A 19,143-nucleotide genomic window follows, 5' to 3' on the forward strand; every position below is an offset into this window, starting at 1 on the left:
TACAGCACTCCCTCAGTACTGACCCTCTGACAGTGCAGCACTGCCTCAGTACTGACCCTCTGACAGTGCAGCACTCCCTCAGTGCTGACCCTCTGACAGTGCAGCACTCCCTCAGTACTGACCATCTGACAGTGTAGCATTCCCTCAGTACTGACCCTCCGACCGTGCAGAACTCCCTCAGTGCTGACCCTCCGACAGTGCAGCACTCCCTCAGTACTGACCCTCTGACAGTGCAGTGCTCCCTCAGTACTGACCCTCCGACAGTGCAGAACTCCCTCAGTGCTGACCCTCTGACAGTGCAGCGCTCCCTCAGTACTGACCCTCCGACAGTGCAGCACTCCCTCAGTACTGACCCTCCGACAGTGCAGAACTCCCTCAGTGCTTACCCTCTGACAGTACAGCACTCCCTCAGTACTGACCCTCTGACAGTGCAGCACTCCCTCAGTGCTGACCCTCTGACAGTGCAGCACTCCCTCAGTACTGACCCCCTGACAGTGCAGCACTCCCTCAATACTGACCCTCCGACAGTGCAGCTCTCCCTCAGTAATGACCCTCCGACAGTGTGACACTCCCTCAGTACTGACCCTCTGACAGTGCAGCACTCCCTCGGTACTGACCCTCTGACAGTGCAGCACTCCCTCAGTGCTGACCCTCTGACAGTGCTGCACTCCCTCAGTGCTGACCCTCTGACAGTGCAGCACTCCCTCAGTTCTGACCCTCCGACAGTGCAGCACTCCCTCAGTGCTGACTCTCCAACAGTGCAGCACTCCCTCAATCCTGACCCTCCGACAGTGCAGCACTCCCTCAGTACTGACCCTCTGACTGTGCTGCACTCCCTCAGTACTGACCCTCTGACAGTGCAGAACTCCCTCAGCACTGACCCTCTGACAGTGCAGCGCTCCCTCGGTACTGACCCTCTGACAGTGCAGCACTCCCTCAGTACTGACCCTCTGACAGTGCAGCACTCCCTCAGTACTGACCCTCTGACAGTGCAGCACTCCCTCAGTACTGACCCTCTGACAGTGCAGTGCTCCCTCAGTACTGACCCTCCGACAGTGCAGAACTCCCTCAGTGCTGACCCTCTGACAGTGCAGCGCTCCCTCAGTACTGACCCTCCGACAGTGCAGCACTCCCTCAGTACTGACCCTCCGACAGTGCAGAACTCCCTCAGTGCTTACCCTCTGACAGTACAGCACTCCCTCAGTACTGACCCTCTGACAGTGCAGCACTCCCTCAGTGCTGACCCTCTGACAGTGCAGCACTCCCTCAGTACTGACCCCCTGACAGTGCAGCACTCCCTCAATACTGACCCTCCGACAGTGCAGCTCTCCCTCAGTAATGACCCTCCGACAGTGTGACACTCCCTCAGTACTGACCCTCTGACAGTGCAGCACTCCCTCGGTACTGACCCTCTGACAGTGCAGCACTCCCTCAGTACTGACCCTCTGACAGTGCAGCACTCCCTCGGTCCTGCTTAGGGAGTGTGAGCCTGGTTCATGGGCTGTGGAGGGGGCTCAAATCCATGACTTTCTGTAGTGAGGGAAGGGGCCTGTGACACTAGGTGTAATGTGGGGGCTCTTCAATTCTCAGTGGAGGGGGTAACCTGGTGCTGGTGGAGATGGGGGCTGGGATGGCCTGCTGCCCTTGGATACGCTTCAGGACTCCCGCTGGACAGCGATCGGCCTGAGAAATCGCCAGGTCAGCCAAAGCGGAAAAGCCGGTGGGTGGAGAGGATCTCCTGTGATCAGATGTCTGAAGCGAGCAGGGGTGGAAATGCGAAGGAACAGTAATGGAGTGTGCAGAGCAGGCTTTCAAACAGGGCCCAGTCCAGCATCAGCCTGTGTGTTGGATTGACAACACTCTGCTCCCTCCCTCAGCGACCCGGGGCCACGTGACAGATTACAGGGAGTTCAGGGGTATGTAAGACCCTGCGGGTCTTGACAGGGTGGATGCGGAGAGCATGTTTCCTCTGGAACGAGGGGTCACTGATAAAAAATAAGGGGTCACTCGTTGAAGACAGGGCATTGAGTCTTTGGTAATCTACCCCTCAGAAGGTGGTGGAAGCAGAGTCTTTGAATATTTTTAGGGTGGAGCGATAAGTCCATAAGACGTAGGAGCAGAAGTAGACCATTCAGCCCATCGAGTCTGCTCCGCCAGTCAATGAGGTCTTGGCTGATCTGATAAGCCTCAAATCCGCTTTCCTGCCTTTTTCCCATAACCCTTGATTCCCTTACTGATTAAAAATCTGTCTATCTCAGCCTTGAGTATACTTAATGACCCAGCTTCTACAGCCCTCTGTGGTAAAGAATTCCACAGATTCACTACCCTCTGAGAGAAGAAATTCCTCCTCATCTCTGTCTTAAATGGGCGACCCCTTACTCTGAGATTGTGCCATCTGGTCCTAGACTCTCCCACGAGGGGAAACAACCTCTCAGCATCAACCCTGTCAAACCCCCTAAGAATCTTATATGTTTCAATAAGGTCGCCTCTCATTCTTCTAAACTCCAATGAGTACAGGCCCAACCTACTCAACCTCTCCTCATAAGAAAATCCCTCCAAGATCAATCTAGTGAACCTTCTCTGTTCTGCCTCCAATGTAAGTATATCTTTCCTTAGATAAGAGGACCAAAACTGCTCACAGTATTCTAGATGAGGTCTAACTGGTACATTGTATAGTTTTAGCAAGACATCCCTATTTTTATACTCCATTCCCTTTGAAATAAAGGCCAACATTCCATTTGCCTTCCCTATTCCCTGCTGAACTTCACAGAAACACAAAATCTTAACGGCACAGAAGGAGGCCAATCGGCCCATCATGTCCTCTCCGGCTCTCCAAATGAGCATTGTGACCTAGTGCCATTGCCCTGCCTTTTCCCTGTGCCCTGTCCTCGTATGCCAGCATTTTGGGATTCATGCATGAGGAGCCCCAAACCCCCCCAGCGCCGCCGCTTTCTGCAGCCCTTCTCCATTTGAGTGGCATTCAGTTCCTCTATTCCTCCTGCCAAAGCGCGTCACCTCCCGCTTTCCCACCCTGTATTCCTTGACAGATTATCGATAAGCAAGAGGGGGTGGTGGGGGGAGGGTGAAAGGTTATCGGGGGTGGGGGAGGGGTAGGCGGGAATGCGGGGTTGGGGTTATAGTCAGGTCAGCCGGGGTCTTATTGAATGGCGGAGTAGGCTCGAGGGGCCTGCTCCTTGCTCCTGATTGGCGGCCTTCGATGAAGGAGGGATTCTGTCCCAGGCAGCTCACAGCTTTGCTTTAGCGCCTGTCCCCGCGCCCTGTCTATTTTAGTTGACAATGAGCCCTTCCCTGTATGTAAACGCCCCTCGTGACTCGCACTTCCTGCAGTGGCTGTGGTTACTCTACACCACAGGCGTGCTTATCACAAACACCCAGCCTTCAGAGCGTAGGCCGCAGCTGCTTTCAGGCCTATCCGCTCTCCTACTTCAACAATTCCTGCAGTCGCGTGGGCACCTCTGGCAGGGGCCAGCGATTGTTATCCGCTCCCCACCACCCCCCACCCCGCCCACCCCACCTTGAGATCGCCCCTTCCGGGCCATTCGACTCAGGGGGGCAGTCACGAGTCACGTCGGGTAGGGACGGGAGTCACATACGGGCCAGACCGGTTGGGGGGGAGGGGAAGGGGCTGATTTCCTTCCCTAAAAAAGGACAACATGGAACCAGATGGGGGTTTTTTTAACCACAGTAACTTTCCCGGTTGGGGACAGGGGGGGGTGGGGGATGGAGCGATTTTGCTCAGTGCTATAGGAGAGTTGGGGGGGAGGGGGTCAAACGAACTCAGCAAAGGGGCGTGGGTATTAGGAGGAGACATCAGAGTTAAGGGGGCTGGAAAAAAAAGGAGAGACAGGCAGCGGTCGAGAATGAAAGAAAGCCAGGCGTTAGGTGGGGTCACAGCAAGAGGAAGTGCAAAATTAGTTTCACACAGTGTAAGTGCAGTGAGTGCGGTAAATAAGACGAGGCAGAGCCATGTAGAGTCATACAGCACAGAAACAGGCCCTTCAGCCCATCATGTCTGTGCCGGCAGCTTCCGACCCAGGTTACAAAATGAAAAGGTAGAGTTGGGCCAGTGGTGAAGAGCCAAAGGAGGGCCAGGAGCGGGTACCGAACATTCCTGGGTTCAAGTCCTTCCGGAAAAGATAAGGAAGGACAAGAAAGGAGGAGATGCGGCAGAGTTGGCTAAGGAGGATTTCAGAGCAGGGGACAGAGGAGGTCTCAGAGGGGGTCGAGGGCAGAATCTATCTGGACAAAGCTAAGGGGAGGAAAAAATCGTGTTGTTTTAATGCTGGGTTCATTCGGCAGTGGGGAAGTTGTGGAAGCACAAGTTTGCAAGGAAATTACACAGGGATGCAAGAAATATTAAACAGTCAGAGAGGGGGATTTCAATGATTCAAATATAGACTGGGAGAGCAGAAGTGTAAAGGGCAGAGAGGGGCGCAAGAGCCCACGAACATGGTGCCTGGGAGAATGAAATGTCACTCAGCACAGCAAGGAGCACTCTACTGACAGCGGGTAGTGTTGCTGGAGCAGTGGACAGGGAGTTTTACTCTGTATCTAACCCCGTGCTGTACCTGTCCTGGGAGTGTTTGATGGGGACAGTGTAGAGGGAGCTTCACTCTGTATCTAACCCCGTGCTGTACCTGTCCTGGGAGTGTTTGATGGGGACAGTGTAGAGGGAGCTTCACTCTGTATCTAACCCCGTGCTGTACCTGTCCTGGGAGTGTTTGAAGGCGACAGTGTAGAGGGAGCTTTACTCTGTATCTAACCCCGTGCTGTACCTGTCCTGGGAGTGTTTGATGGGGACAATGGGGAGTGGGGGAAGGAAGACATTAGATTGTGAAAATGTTACACTTTTTGGCACTTTTCAACTTGAATAGCACAGAATTCACAAGCTAGATATCTTCACCTGGTGCTCAATTTGCCAGTTTAACTCAGAATTCATTATGGGGGTGTCATATTTGCCCCCTCAGTACTGACCCTCCAACAGTGCAGCACTCCCTCAGTACTGACCCTCCGACAGTGCAGCACTCCCTCAGTACTGACCCTCCGACAGTGCAGCACTCCCTCAGTACTGACCCTCCGACAGTGCAGCACTCCCTCAGTACTGACCCTCCAACAGTGCAGCACTCCCTCAGTACTGACCCTCCGACAGTGCAGCACTCCCTCAGTACTGACCCTCTGACAGTGCAGCACTCCCTCAGTACTGACCCTCTGACAGTGCAGCACTCCCTCAGTACTGACCCTCTGACAATGCAGCATTCCCTCAGTACTGACCCTCTGACAGTGCAGCACTCCCTCAGTACTGACCCTCTGACTGTGCCAATGGGTGAGTTGGCAGAATGGGGCAGGGCACTGTATTACGTTCCATCAGGCTATAGGAGAGTTCTAGAATCTTCCAATGCATTTCTGCTATGGGAGAGGGAACAGAGCTCATATTAGCAGCAGGGTGGAGTGGGGGAAGTCAGGGCCGTTTCAAGAGCAGCCATTGGGCACCTGCTGTCACGTGACAGGTGACCAACGGCAGACGTGCTAACCGAGGGGCGGTATTATCCGGTTGGTGCTAGCGCTGGGGTGAAAGGTCACCTTGCCCTTGGCATGTCGCTGTTGAACGAATACCACAGCCAGCTGAAGAATTGCTTTTAGCTCCTTGGCGTCAGCTGGGGGCTAGTCATCATTCGCATGCATCTGCCCACTGGGCTGGTACACGTCACATTGGCAAAGAGCAGAGGAACAACTGGTTTGACTGTCGGGCTGGCATTCAGCCAACACACCACATCCCTTATGTAGCAGCACAAGCACCCTCGCCTGCACCCTCAGGCAGGGCTTAGTAGATCCCATGGGTACTATTGGGAGTGGGGGCCCTGTCTCTCTCTCTCTCTCTCTCTTCCCCATACCCCATCTCCCCAACCCCCAAACGCCACGGTCAGTGTCCTCGGCCAATATTTTACCACTCAACCCAACACCCCACAAGCTCTCCCCCTCAGACGTGTGCAGGAAGGGGAAGAGTCCATTCAGCCCCTCACTTGCATCGAATCTTGGCCAAACTATATCTTAACCCCCCAGGCCCTTGGCCTTGACAGCTGGCTTTCAAATCTGCTTTTTTTTACCCCCTTCATTCTTTCACAGGGATGTGGGCCTCGCTGGCGGGGCCCAGCATTTGTTGCCCATCCCTAATTGCCCCTTGAACTGAGTGTCTCGCTCGACCCATTTCAGAGGGGCAGTCAAGGGTCAACCACATTAGGTCTGGAGTCACACGTAGGCCCAGACCGAGTAAGGACGGCAGATTTCCTTCCCCTAAAGGGGACATTAGTGAACCAGATGGGGTTTTAGGACGATCGATGATGGTCACCATCACTGAGATAAGATTTAATAATTCCATTTTTGTTCACTGGATTTAAATTCCACCAGCTGCCGTGGTGGGATTTGAACCCACATCCCCCCGAGCATTAGCCGGGACCTCTGGGTTACCAGCCCAGTGATGTTACCACTACGCCATCGGCTCCCCTTACGCTCAATCAATCATCCAACTTATACCAGCAGCAAACCAAAGGGCTTCTGGTCACTGTAATCCAGCAAGGCCACAATCTATCGTTGCTGAGGGGTTGTGGGAGGCGGGGTTGGGGGGGGGGTGTGGGGGTAGAAGACAGGCACAGAACCACCACCCGCCACACCCCCCCGACCCCCGGCCACCATTTTTGATGCATTGGGCCCTGGATGGGTGGAGGTATTTCTCTGAGGCTCTGTTGATTGCTCTAGACTGGTGGGGGGGAGGGGGAGTGCCAGCCCTATTTTGTGCCCGGGTCCCTGGAACGTAGCTTGAACCCACAACAGCGCCCAAGTCCGAGACGAGAGAGCGCTACCAGGCCGATTCACGGCTGACGCCATACCACGATAGTTCGCATTTATATAGCGCCTCTAAAAAGAGTGAAATCATCCCGGTGCCCCCTGTCAAACAACATTGGATATCGGGCCCCTTATCCTGAGACTGTGTCCCCCCCATGTTTTAGATTCCCCCGACCAGCGGGAACAATCTCTCAGCGTCCACCCTGTCACAATCCCTTCGGAATTCCTTCAGGATTTCCATCCCTCTCTCACTTTCACATGGTCCATCTCCCAACACTTCCCTTCCATTCCTAGACCTCTCTGTCTCCAATTCTGGTGATAGACTGTCCACCAATACTCATTGTAAACCCACCGACTCCCACAGCCCCTCTTCCCCTTCAGAATCTTATAGGTTTCGGTGAGATCGCCTCTCATCTTATAAACTCCAGAGAATATAAACCCAATTTACTCAGCATCTCACCATAGGACAACCCCCTCATCCCAGGGACCAATCTAATGAACCTTCACTGTACCGTCTCCAGTACAAGACTATCCTTGCTTATATTAATATACTTAATATAATATTAAGTATATTAATATTTATAAATATAATGTAGAGACAATAACTGTAACAGTGTCACAAACGCTTTAATCGTGGAATATAGTTCATCATCAAGGACGAAGAACATTCTGGAATGTTTGGTTTTAAAAGGCACTGTCCCTTAAAGGGTTAATGCAAGGCCTCTGGTTGCTGCTGTTCCTGGGAAAGACAGCATTTTTCAAGAAAAGGCAATTGAGCAGTTTTAAAGAAGCTGGAGAGCCCTTGACCCCCAGTGGACAGTTCACAAAAGGGTCACATGGTGGTTTATGGCTTTGGAAAACAGTGTTTTAAAAGCGGATTGGCTGTTTTTTGCTCTGGGGGGAGAAACGAGAAGGATCAACTGCTTGAGAAACGAAGACAGCAGCTCCTGAAGCTCCTGACCCAGGCCAAAGCAAAAAGCAAATGGGAGTTGCCCCAAAGTCGCTCTACGTTTTGAAATTGACTGACTGCAAGTTTTCCTCGAAGTCCGGCTGAAAGGTAGCGCAAGAGTCTTCGACTGTTTTGTGGATCAGCGCTGAGAAACCAATCGTACAACCCAGGCACCATTTCAAGGACTCCATCATCTATCCTTTTCCCTTGAACCATTGACTTTTAACCATTTGGCAGAATTTCTCTACATCCTTATTTTGTGTGTGAGTGAGAGAGAATGTGTGAGTGCGAGAGAATGTGTGAGTGAGAGGGAGTGTGAGCGAGAGAGAGAGTGAGTGAGAGAGAGAGAGAGAGAGTGTGTGTGAGTGAGAGAGAGTGTGTGTGTGAGTGAGAGAGAGAGTGTGAGTGAGAGAGAGAGAGAGTGTGTGTGTGAGAGTGTATGAGTGAGAGAGAATGTGTGACGGAGAGAGAGAGTGTGAGTGAGAGAGTGTGAGTGAGAGAGTGTGTGTGTGAGTGAGAGAGAGTGTGTGTGAGTGAGAGAGTGTGTGTGTGAGTGAGAGAGTGTGTGTGAGTGAGAGTGTGTGTGTGAGTGAGAGAGTGTGTGTGAGTGAGAGAGAGTGTGTGTGAGTGAGTGAGTGAGAGAGAGAGACTGTGAGAGAGTGTGTGTGTGAGTGAGACAGTGTGTGTGTGAGTGAGAGAGTGTGTGTGTGAGTGAGAGAGTGTGTTTGTGAGTGAGAGAGTGTGTGTGTGTGAGTGAGTGTGAGTGAGAGAGAGACTGTGAGTGAGAGAGAGTGTGTGTGAGTGAGTGAGTGTGTGTGTGAGTGAGAGAGAATGTGTGAGTGAGAGAGAGAGTGTGAGTGAGAGAGTGTGTGTGTGAGTGAGAGAGAGTGTGTGTGAGTGAGAGTGTGTGTGTGAGTGAGAGTGTGTGTGTGAGTGAGAGTGTGTGTGTGAGTGAGAGAGAATGTGTGAGTGAGAGAGAGAGTGTGAGTGAGAGAGTGTGTGTGTGAGTGAGAGAGAGTGTGTGTGAGTGAGAGTGTGTGTGTGAGTGAGAGTGTGTGTGTGAGTGAGTGAGTGTGTGTGTGAGTGAGAGAGAATGTGTGAGTGAGAGAGAGAGTGTGAGTGAGAGAGTGTGTGTGTGAGTGAGAGAGAGTGTGTGTGAGTGAGAGTGTGTGTGTGAGTGAGAGTGTGTGTGTGAGTGAGAGTGTGTGTGTGAGTGAGAGTGTGTGTGTGAGTGAGAGAGTGTGTGTGTGAGTGAGAGAGTGTGTGTGTGAGTGAGAGAGAGTGTGTGTGTGAGTGAGAGAGAGAGACTGTGAGTGAGAGAGTGTGTGTGAGTGAGTGAGTGAGAGAGAGACTGTGAGTGAGAGAGAGTGTGTGTGAGTGAGAGAGAGTGTGTGTGAGTGAGAGAGTGTGTGAGTGAGAGAGACTGTGAGTGAGAGAGACTGTGAGTGAGAGAGAGTGTGTGTGAGTGAGAGTGTGTGTGTGTGAGTGAGTGTGTGTGTGAGTGTGTGTGAGTGAGTGTGTGTGTGAGTGAGAGAGAATGTGTGAGTGAGAGAGAGAGTGTGAGTGAGAGAGTGTGTGTGTGAGAGAGAGTGTGTGTGAGTGAGAGTGTGTGTGTGAGTGAGAGAGTGTGTGTGTGAGTGAGAGTGTGTGTGTGAGTGAGAGAGTGTGTGTGTGTGAGAGAGAGTGTGTGAGTGAGAGAGTGTGTGTGTGAGTGAGAGAGTGTGTGTGAGTGAGAGAGTGTGTGTGAGAGAGTGTGTGTTTGAGTGAGACAGTGTGTGTGTGTGAGAGAGAGTGTGTGTGTGTGAGTGAGTGTGTGTGAGTGAGAGAGTGTGTGTGAGTGAGTGTGAGTGAGAGAGTGTGTGTGAGTGAGTGTGAGTGAGAGAGAGTATGTGTGAGTGAGAGTGTGTGTGAGTGAGAGAGTGTGTGTGTGAGTGAGAGATTGTGTTTGTGAGTGAGTGTGAGTGAGAGAGACTGTGAGTGAGAGAGAGTGTGTGAGTGAGAGAGTGTATGAGTGAGAGAGAATGTGTGAGTGAGAGAGTGTGAGAGAGAGTGAGTGAGAGAGAATGTGAGTGAGAGAGTGAGTGAGAGAGAGTATGTGTGAGTGAGTGTGAGTGAGAGAGAATGTGAGTGAGAGAGAGTATGTGTGAGTGAGTGTGAGTGAGAGAGAGAGAGAGTGTGTGAGTGAGAGAGAGAGAAAGTGTGTGTGAGTGAGAGAGAGTGTGAGTGAGAGAGTGTGTGTGTGAGTGAGAGAGAGTGTGTGTGAGTGACAGAGTGTGTGTGTGAGTGAGAGAGAGTGTGAGTGAGTGTGTGTGAGTGAGAGTGTGTGTGAGTGAGAGAGAGTGTGAGTGAGTGTGTGTGTGAGTGAGAGAGAGTTTGTGTGAGTGAGAGAGAGAGAGAGAGAGAGTGTGTGTGTGAGAGAGAGTGTGTGAGAGAGAGAGAGTGTGAGAGAGTGAGCGTGAGGGAGAGAGAGAGAGAGCGCACGCATGAGAGAGAGTATGTGCGTGTGTGAAAGAAAGTGCATGTGTGAGTGCGCGTGTCAGTTTGTGTGTGTGTGTGTGTGTGTGTGTGAGGGAGAGAGAGGGAGAGTTAGGGTATTTAGAAAGAGTGATTATTAAACTTTCATATTTCATACTACATATTAATAAGCTGTGTCTTTCTACTCTACAAGTCTGGTTTTGTCATGAACTAAAACTGTTGTTGTGTATTGAAGGATCCTGGGGAATGAGTGGTCATTCTGAGATTCCTGGGTAAAGCACTCTGGGCTGTACGGCCGGCTGGAGAAATCATTGAAATATACACTGTGACACATGGAGTAGTGGAACTAGAGACAGAGCGTGTGCTCCTCACAACTGTACTCCAGATGTGGCCTGACCAGGACCCTGTACAACTGCAGCTGGATTTCCTTATTCTCGTGTTCCACTCCCCTTGCAATAAAATCCAACCCACCATTCACCTTCCTGATCACTTGCTGCACCTACAGGATAACTTCCTGTGTTCCTGGTGTGAGTACAGGCCAAGTCTCTCTCAACATCAAACTTACACCCGTTTAAAAGCAAAGTTCAACAGTACTCCATAGCGCTAGCTCCCAGAGCGCATCTCACAGTCCGGGGCGGTGAAAGGTGCTACACAAATGAAAGATTCTCTTCACAACTTTAGCCCGCGACCATTGTCCTAACTCTCGGCTGTTCCTCTGCGAAGGCTGCGCGCAGTGACCCCCGGGCCGCAGCATCGGGGAGACTCCAGGTTGAGGCCATGGGTTACGTCAAGCTCCTTGGCCTCAGTACCCCGGAAGGAAATGGGGAGGCTGGAGGGGGCAAATGGGCCGTGGCTCCCTCTCAATCCGCTGGTGCCTCTGGTCAGGGCCCTCGCCTGGAGTGACTGGGTTCAGCCCTGGGGCCCCGCACCTCGGGGCCTTTGGAGGGGGGAGGGGGAGGGGGAGGGGTGGAGGGAGGTGGATGTGGGAGTGTGGGAGGGGGAGGGGGAGGGGTGGAGGGAGGTGGATGTGGGAGTGGGGGAGGGGGAGGGGTGGAGGGAGGTGGATGTGGGAGTGGGAGTGGGGGAGGGGGAGGGGTGGAGGGAGGTGGATGTGGGAGTGGGGGAGGGGGGAGGGGAGGGGGAGGGGTGGAGGGAGGTGGATGTGGGAGTGGGGGAGGGGGAGGGGGAGGGGGGGAGGGGTGGAGGGAGGTGGATGTGGGAGTGGGGGAGGGGGAGGGGGAGGGGTGGAGGGAGGTGGATGTGGGAGTGGGGGAGGGGGAGGGGGAGGGGTGGAGGGAGGTGGATGTGGGAGTGGGGGAGGGGGGTAGGGGGTAGGGGGAGGGGTGGAGGGAGGTGGATGTGGGAGTGGGGGAGGGGGAGGGGGAGGGGTGGAGGGAGGTGGATGTGGGAGTGGGGGAGGGGGAGGGGGAGGGGGAGGGGTGGAGGGAGGTGGATGTGGGAGTGGGGGAGGGGGAGGGGTGGAGGGAGGTGGATGTGGGAGTGGGGGAGGGGGAGGGGGGAGGGGGAGGTGGATGTGGGAGTGGGGTAGGGGGAGGGGTGGACGGAGGTGGATGTGGGAGTGGGGGAGGGGGAGGGGGAGGGGGAGGTGGATGTGGGAGTGGGGTAGGGGGAGGGGTGGAGGGAGGTGGATGTGGGAGTGGGGGAGGGGGAGGGGTGGAGGGAGGTGGATGTGGGAGTGGGGGAGGGGGAGGGGTGGAGGGAGGTGGATGTGGGAGTGGGGGAGGGGGAGGGGGAGGGGGAGGTGGATGTGGGAGTGGGGTAGGGGGAGGGGTGGACGGAGGTGGATGTGGGAGGGGGGAGGGGGAGGGGGAGGGGTGGAGGGAGGTGGATGTGGGAGTGGGGGAGGGGGAGGGGAGGGGGAGGGGTGGAGGGAGGTGGATGTGGGAGTGGGGGAGGGGGAGGGGGAGGGGGAGGGGTGGAGGGAGGTGGATGTGGGAGTGGGGGAGGGGGAGGGGTGGAGGGAGGTGGATGTGGGAGTGGGGGAGGGGGAGGGGGAGGGGGAGGGGTGGAGGGAGGTGGATGTGGGAGTGGGGGAGGGGGTAGGGGAGGGGTGGAGGGAGGTGGATGTGGGAGTGGGGGAGGGGGAGGGGGAGGGGGAGGGGTGGAGGGAGGTGGATGTGGGAGTGGGGGAGGGGGAGGGGGAGGGGGGAGGGGTGGAGGGAGGTGGATGTGGGAGTGGGGGAGGGGGGAGGGGGAGGGGTGGAGGAGGTGGATGTGGGAGTGGGGGAGGGGGGGGAGGGGGAGGGGTGGAGGGAGGTGGATGTGGGAGTGGGGGAGGGGGGGAGGGGGGAGGGAGGAGGATGTGGAGTGGGGAGTGGGGGAGGGGGGAGGGGGAGGGGTGGAGGGAGGTGGATGTGGGAGTGGGGGAGGGGGGAGGGGGAGGGGGAGGGGTGGAGGGAGGTGGATGTGGGAGTGGGGGAGGGGGGAGGGGGAGGGGGGGAGGGGTGGAGGGAGGTGGATGTGGGAGTGGGGGAGGGGGGGAGGGGGGGAGGGAGGTGGATGTGGGAGTGGGGGAGGGGGAGGGGTGGAGGGAGGTGGATGGAGGGAGTGGGGTAGGGGGAGGGTGGAGGGAGGTGGATGTGGAGTGGGGTAGGGGGAGGGGGGGAGGGAGGTGGATGTGGGAGTGGGAGAGGGGGAGGGGGAGGGGTGGAGGGAGGTGGATGTGGGAGTGGGGGAGGGGGGGAGGGGTGGAGGGAGGTGGATGTGGGAGTGGGGGAGGGGGGAGGGGTGGAGGGAGGTGGATGTGGGAGTGGGGGAGGGGGAGGGGTGGAGGGAGGTGGATGTGGGAGTGGGGGAGGGGGTAGGGGAGGGGGAGGGGTGGAGGGAGTTGAATGCAGCACACATTCACCAGGGATAAGGGGGCTAAATTCCCAGGACAGGCCTCACAGACGAGGCTTGTATTCCCTCGAGTGTACAAGTGTGAGGGGTGACCTAATCGAGGGGTTTAAGATGATTAAAGGATTCAAGAGGGTCGATAGAGAAAAACTGTTCCCTCGGGGGGAGGGAGGGGTGGGGGATGAGTCCAGGACAAGAGGGGCAGGGCCTTAAAACGAGAGCCAGGCCGTTCGGGGGCGATGTCAGGAAGCGTGTCTTCACTCAGAGGGGAGTGGGAATCCGGAACTCTCTCTCTCTCCCCCCTCTTCACCGCCCCCCCCGAGAAAGTTGCGGAGACCTGGTGGTGGGGGGGGGCACCTGAAAAGTTCAGCCCCGAGAGGGGTGGGTTTCGGGTGGGTTAAGGGCTGTGGGATCCGAGGCGGGTTGGAGCTGGAGTTGGGGTTCAGATCAGCCCTGGTTCGGCTGGACGCTGGGAGCGGTCTCGAGGGGCTGAGCGGCCTCCTCCTTGTGCCTGCGGCTCCTTTCTGGAGCGTGAGCTGGTGCAGGAAGAGGAGTGGGGGGTGTGGGGTGGGGAGGGGGGGTGGTTGGGTGGGTGGAAGGTGGGGAAAACGAGGCCGGACACGCTGTGATGCCTCACTTAGTCGCATGGCTGGGTCAAATTCACTTGGGAGCCGGGGTTGGGGGTGGGGTGGGGGGGGGAGGTGGTGGGGAGCATGCCTAGGTCTCCTGACGTCCGCAGTCTGATTCCTCCCCCCTCCCTACACCCTTCTGCTTTCAGACGGAGACGCTGAGGGAATGAGTTGCTGTTCGAAGGGGAGGCTATTCTCTGTTCGGCAGCTGCTTCCTGTGAGATTGCTATTTATAGAGAGCAGCCTTGCTTAATCCGGGAGAGGTTTGCGCCAAGTGAACAATCATTGTCTGACCCCCCCCAACCACCCCACAGCCTTATTTCACAGGACATCTAACCCCCACCCTCCCCACTCCAACCCACCCCCACCACACAGCCCTCTGCCCTCGCTGGATCTTTAACCTCCAGCCATGGAGCATTGCGCGATGATCCAGCCCGTTTGGCAATGGCCCTAGCGAGCGGGATCTTGCTGTGCTCCCCTCCTCATCACCACGGCGACCGCGCTTCGGACGAGAAACAGAACTAAACTAAACTAAACTAAACAGGGCGCTCCCCCCGCTCCCCCCCCACCACCCCCCACCCTCCCGGCTGGTCGGCAAAGGCAGAGGGGGAGGGAGCCTTGCGTTTTGACAGCGCCTGTCTCATCCTCAGGCTCGCTCCCGGTCAACTTGTGAACAGTTCATGTCCCCTTATCTAAGGAAAGATGTACTGGCATTGGGTGCAGTCCAGAGAAGGTTCACTAGGTTGATCCCGGGTATGGAGGGGATTTTCTTATGAGGAGAGGTTGAGTAGGTTGGGCCTGTACTCATTGGAGTTTAGAAGAACGAGAGGTGACCTTATAGAAACTTATAAGATTCTTAGGGGGTTTGACAGGGTAGATGCTGAGAGGTTGTTTCCCCTTGTGGGAGAGTCTAGGACCAGAGGGCACAATCTCAGAGTAAGGGGTCGCCCATTTAAGACAGAGATGAGGAGGAATTTCTTCTCTCAGAGGGTAGTGAATCTGTGGAATTCTTTACCGCAGAGGGTTGTAGAGACTGGGTCCTTAAGTATATTCAAGGCTGAGATAGACAGATTTTTAATCGGTAAGGGAATCAAAGGTTATGGGGAAAAGGCAGGAAAGCGGAGTTGAGGATTATCAGATCAGCCATGATCTCACTGAATGGCGGAGCAGACTCGATGGGCCGAATAGCCCACTTCTGCTCCTCCGTCTTATGGTCTAATGAAATGTGGCCACTTTTGTGATGATCGAGCGCCCACCCAATGTCTTTCCAAAATCATTCATCATCTCCGCTTCCACCCTCCCCCCCATGCAGGGAGTTCCAGGGCGTTGCCTCTCGCTGGGGAGGAGGTGGCGCAGTGGTACTATCACTGGGCCAGTAACCCAGAGACATGGAGTAACGCTCTGGGGGACCCGGGTTCGAATCCCACATTGCCGGAATTTGAATTCTATGAAAACCTGGAGTTAAAAAGTCTAACGATGACCGTTGTTGATGGATGGTCATGAAAAAGCCCTTCTGGTCCATTAATGCCCCTCTGGTCCACTAATACCCCCTCTGGGGGAAGGAAATCTGCTGTTCCCCACAGCAACATGGTTGACTCTGAAGTGGCAGAACAAGCCATACCGTTTTCAAGGGCAGTTAGGGATGGGCAATAAATGCTTATCCAAAGAGTTTAAAAGAAAGTTCCTCCTCACATTCCCCAACTTACCCAAAATCTGTGCCCCCCCGCCCCCCCCCCCCCCCCCCCCCCCCCCCCCCCCCCCCCCCCCCCCCCCCCCCCCCCCCCCCCCCCCCACCCCCCCCTATCATCCTTGATACCATCAGCTAATGGGAACAGTGGTGATGAGAGAATGTGACTTTCGGAGTCATATGTTTATACTCTGGTGGTCCTGGGTCATCACTAACAATGCAGAAGCCACACGTTGGTGATAAAGCAGCCTCCATGTTGTAAAGGCCTACCCGGATCACTAAAGCCTGGGTATTGCCTGCCCTACACCAGGCCTCTCTTTGGCACCCCCTAGTTCTGGTACCATTCTGCAGCGGCCCAGCTTCCAAATGGCACCCCAGGGTTGAGTAATAACCGCCGGGCCTTACTTGCCCACATTCTGGAGGACGGGCCGGTGGCCTTGGGAAGGTTACCGCCATCGTGAGGTCCTTCATCGGAAACTCAGGTGGCTCTTGCAGGTGTGGCCAAAGGGAACAGTTTAACAGTTCGTGAATGCAGAGGAGTTTGGGAGGGACTGGGGGAGGTTAGCGGGGACGCCTGGGGCCTAGCCAGGCCTGAAGCCTCAGGGCTAGGCCTATCACTTCATTCGACCATAGCTACGCGGCCCCGCCGAGCTTTTAGAAAGTACCGGGATCTGCACCTGGAGTGCTGTCAGCTGCAGGGCTGTGGGCCGGGTGCAGGGAGGTGGGATTAGAAAGGGCACCTGGGTGTCCTGGGGCTGGCATGGGCAAGATGGGCCAAATGGCCTCCTTCTGTGCTGTAACTTTTCTATGGTTCTATCATAAGAAAATAGGAGCAGGAGGATTCGACTCCTCGAGGCTGATCAACAAGATCACGGCTGATCTGATTGTGGTCTTAACTCCTCTTTCCTGTCTGTACCCCGCCCCCCAAAATAACCCTCGATCCCCTTTGTCGATCAAAAACCCGTCTGCCTCAGCCTTGAATATATTCAGTGACCCAGCCTCCACTGCACGCGGGGGGGAGAGAATTCCACAGACTCACGACCCTCTGAGGGAAGAAATTCCACCTCACCTCCGCCTTAAATGGGAGACCCCTCATTCTGAAATTGTGCCCCCCCAACTCGTTCCAGACTCCCAGCATCCACCCTGGCAGAGTCCCCTCAGAATCTTCTATGTCCCAATAAGATCACCTCTCATTCTTCGAAACAATGGATTATAGGCCCAACCCGCTCAACCTTTCCTCGTAAGATAATTCCCTTCAGGAATCGGCCGAGTGAACCTTCCCTGAGCTGCCTCCAGTACGTGTACGGAGAATAAAGCTGCAGACTGTACTCCGGGTGCGGGTCTCACCAACGCCCCGTGTGGTTGTAGCAAGACTCCCCGACTTTTATACTCCATTCCCCCTGAATTTTTGCAATGTTTGCCTTCTCCTTTTCCCAAGGTTAGTCTCCTCCAGGAGACTGTGTCCTTTTCTGGCCTGTCTCCTGCTTCCTCACCATTAAGCACTGGTCTGGGGCCGACCAGAATCACAGGCCACAGCCACTCGCTTGCCTTGCCTGTGCGTGTGTGTGTGTGTGTGTCCGCTCCGTGGAGCTCCCCGTCAAGGGTGAATACCCCGGTGTTTCCTGGGGTCAGCAGTTGTGGGGGTGGGGGGGGGGTGTTACCTCGTGGGGTGTTTGCAGCCGAGTCTGCCTCTCTCTGCTGGCTAACCCAACCCGAACCCCCCTCTGCGCCTGAGGGCAGGGGGAGGCCGCAGGCTTTGCTTCCAGCCCTCGCTCACCCCCACAGCTCAGGCCCGAATGGGAGCAGGGGGAGCAGCTGGTCTCCTGGACCCGTGGCCCAGCGAGAGTCAGCACCCTCAGGAGAGGAGGATGGCCTTGCATCTCGGTAGAGAGAGGGGTTGGGGGGGAGAGGGGGAGAGAGGGGCACAACGAGAGAGAGAGAGAGAGGGGCAGAGAGAGAGAGAGGGGGCAGAGAGAGAGAGCGAGAGAGCACAGAGAGAGAGGGGCAGAGAGAGAGGGGCAGAGAGAGAGAGAGGGGCAGAGAGAGAGAGGGAGGGGCAGAGAGAGAGAGCGAGAGAGCACAGAGAGGGAGAGGGGCAGAGAGAGAGGGGCAGAGAGAGAGGGGCAGAGAGAGAGCGAGAGAGGCAGAAAGAGAGAGCGAGAGAGGCAGAGAGAGAGAGAGAGAGGGGCAGAGAGAGAGAGAGAGGCAGAGAGAGAGAGAGAGAGAGGGGCAGAGAGAGCGGGAGTGTAACGGAGAGAGAGAGAGAGAGGGGCAGAGAGAGAGAGAGGGGCAGAGAGAGAGAGAGAGGCAGAGAGAGAGAGAGAGAGAGGGCAGAGAGAGAGAGAGGGGCAGAGAGAGAGAGAGAGGCAGAGAGAGAGAGAGGGGCAGAGAGAGAGAGAGAGGCAGAGAGAGAGAGAGAGAGAGGGGCAGAGAGAGAGAGAGGGGCAGAGAGAGAGAGAGAGGCAGAGAGAGAGAGAGGGGCAGAGAGAGAGAGAGGGGCAGAGAGAGAGGGGCAGAGAGAGAGAGAGAGAGAGGGGCAGAGAGAGAGAGAGGGGCAGAGAGAGAGAGAGAGAGGCAGAGAGAGAGAAAGTGGCAGAGAGAGAGAGAAAGAGAGGGCAGAGAGAGAGAGAGAGAGAGGGGCAGAGAGAGAGAGAGGGGCAGAGAGAGAGAGAGGGGCAGAGAGAGAGAGAGGGGCAGAGAGAGAGGGGCAGAGAGAGAGGGGCAGAGAGAGAGGGGCAGAGAGAGAGCGAGAGAGGCAGAAAGAGAGAGCGAGAGAGGCAGAGAGAGAGAGAGGGGCAGAGAGAGAGAGAGAAAGAGGCAGAGAGAGAGAGAGGGGCAGAGAGAGAGAGAGGGGCAGAGAGAGAGAGAGGGGCAGAGAGAGAGAGAGAGAGAGGCAGAGAGAGAGAGAAGGGCAGAGAGAGAGAGAGAGAGAGGCAGAGAGAGAGAGAGGGGCAGAGAGAGAGAGCGAGAGAGGCAGAGAGAGAGAGGGGCAGAAAGAGAGCGAGAGAGGCAGAGAGAGAGAGAGGTGCAGAGAGAGAGAGAGGGGCAGAAAGAGAGCGAGAGAGGCAGAGAGAGAGAGAGAGGGCAGAAAGAGAGAGCGAGAGAGCAGAGAGAGAGAGAGAGGGAGAGAGCAGAGAGAGAGAGAGGGGCAGAAAGAGAGCGAGAGAGGCAGAGAGAGAGAGAGAGGGCAGAAAGAGAGAGCGAGAGAGCAGAGAGAGAGAGAGGGAGAGAGCAGAGAGAGAGAGAGGGGCAGAAAGAGAGCGAGAGAGGCAGAGAGAGAGAGAGAGGGCAGAAAGAGAGAGCGAGAGAGCAGAGAGAGAGAGAGGGAGAGAGCAGAGAGAGAGAGAGGGGCAGAGAGAGAGGGGCAGAGAGAGAGGGGCCAGAGAGAGAGAGAGAGAGAGAGAGGGGCAGAAAGAGAGCGAGAGAGGCAGAAAGAGAGAGTGAGAGAGGCAGAGAGAGAGAGAGGGGCAGAGAGAGAGAGAGGGGCAGAAAGAGAGAGTGAGAGAGGCAGAGAGAGAGAGAGAGGGCAGAAAGAGAGAGCGATAGAGGCAGAGAGAGAGAGGGCAGAAAGAGAGAGCGAGAGAGGCAGAGAGAGAGAGAGGGGCAGAGAAAGAGAGCGAGAGAGCAGAGAGAGAGAGAGGAGCAGAGAGAGAGGGGCAGAGAGAGAGGGGGCAGAGAGAGAGAGA

General features: G+C 55.8%; 1 protein-coding gene across 1 annotated transcript in view; it reads right to left on the reverse strand.

Moving 5' to 3' along the window:
- Positions 1-19,143, reverse strand: part of LOC121274488 (EH domain-binding protein 1-like protein 1) — a gene marked incomplete at its 3' end in the record, with an annotated part of 69,409 nt that overhangs the window by 38,688 nt on the left and 11,578 nt on the right. The gene's annotated exons all lie outside the window — the stretch shown is intronic.

Source organism: Carcharodon carcharias (assembly GCF_017639515.1).
Source record: "Carcharodon carcharias isolate sCarCar2 chromosome 37 unlocalized genomic scaffold, sCarCar2.pri SUPER_37_unloc_1, whole genome shotgun sequence".
Classification (NCBI taxonomy): domain Eukaryota; kingdom Metazoa; phylum Chordata; class Chondrichthyes; order Lamniformes; family Lamnidae; genus Carcharodon; species Carcharodon carcharias.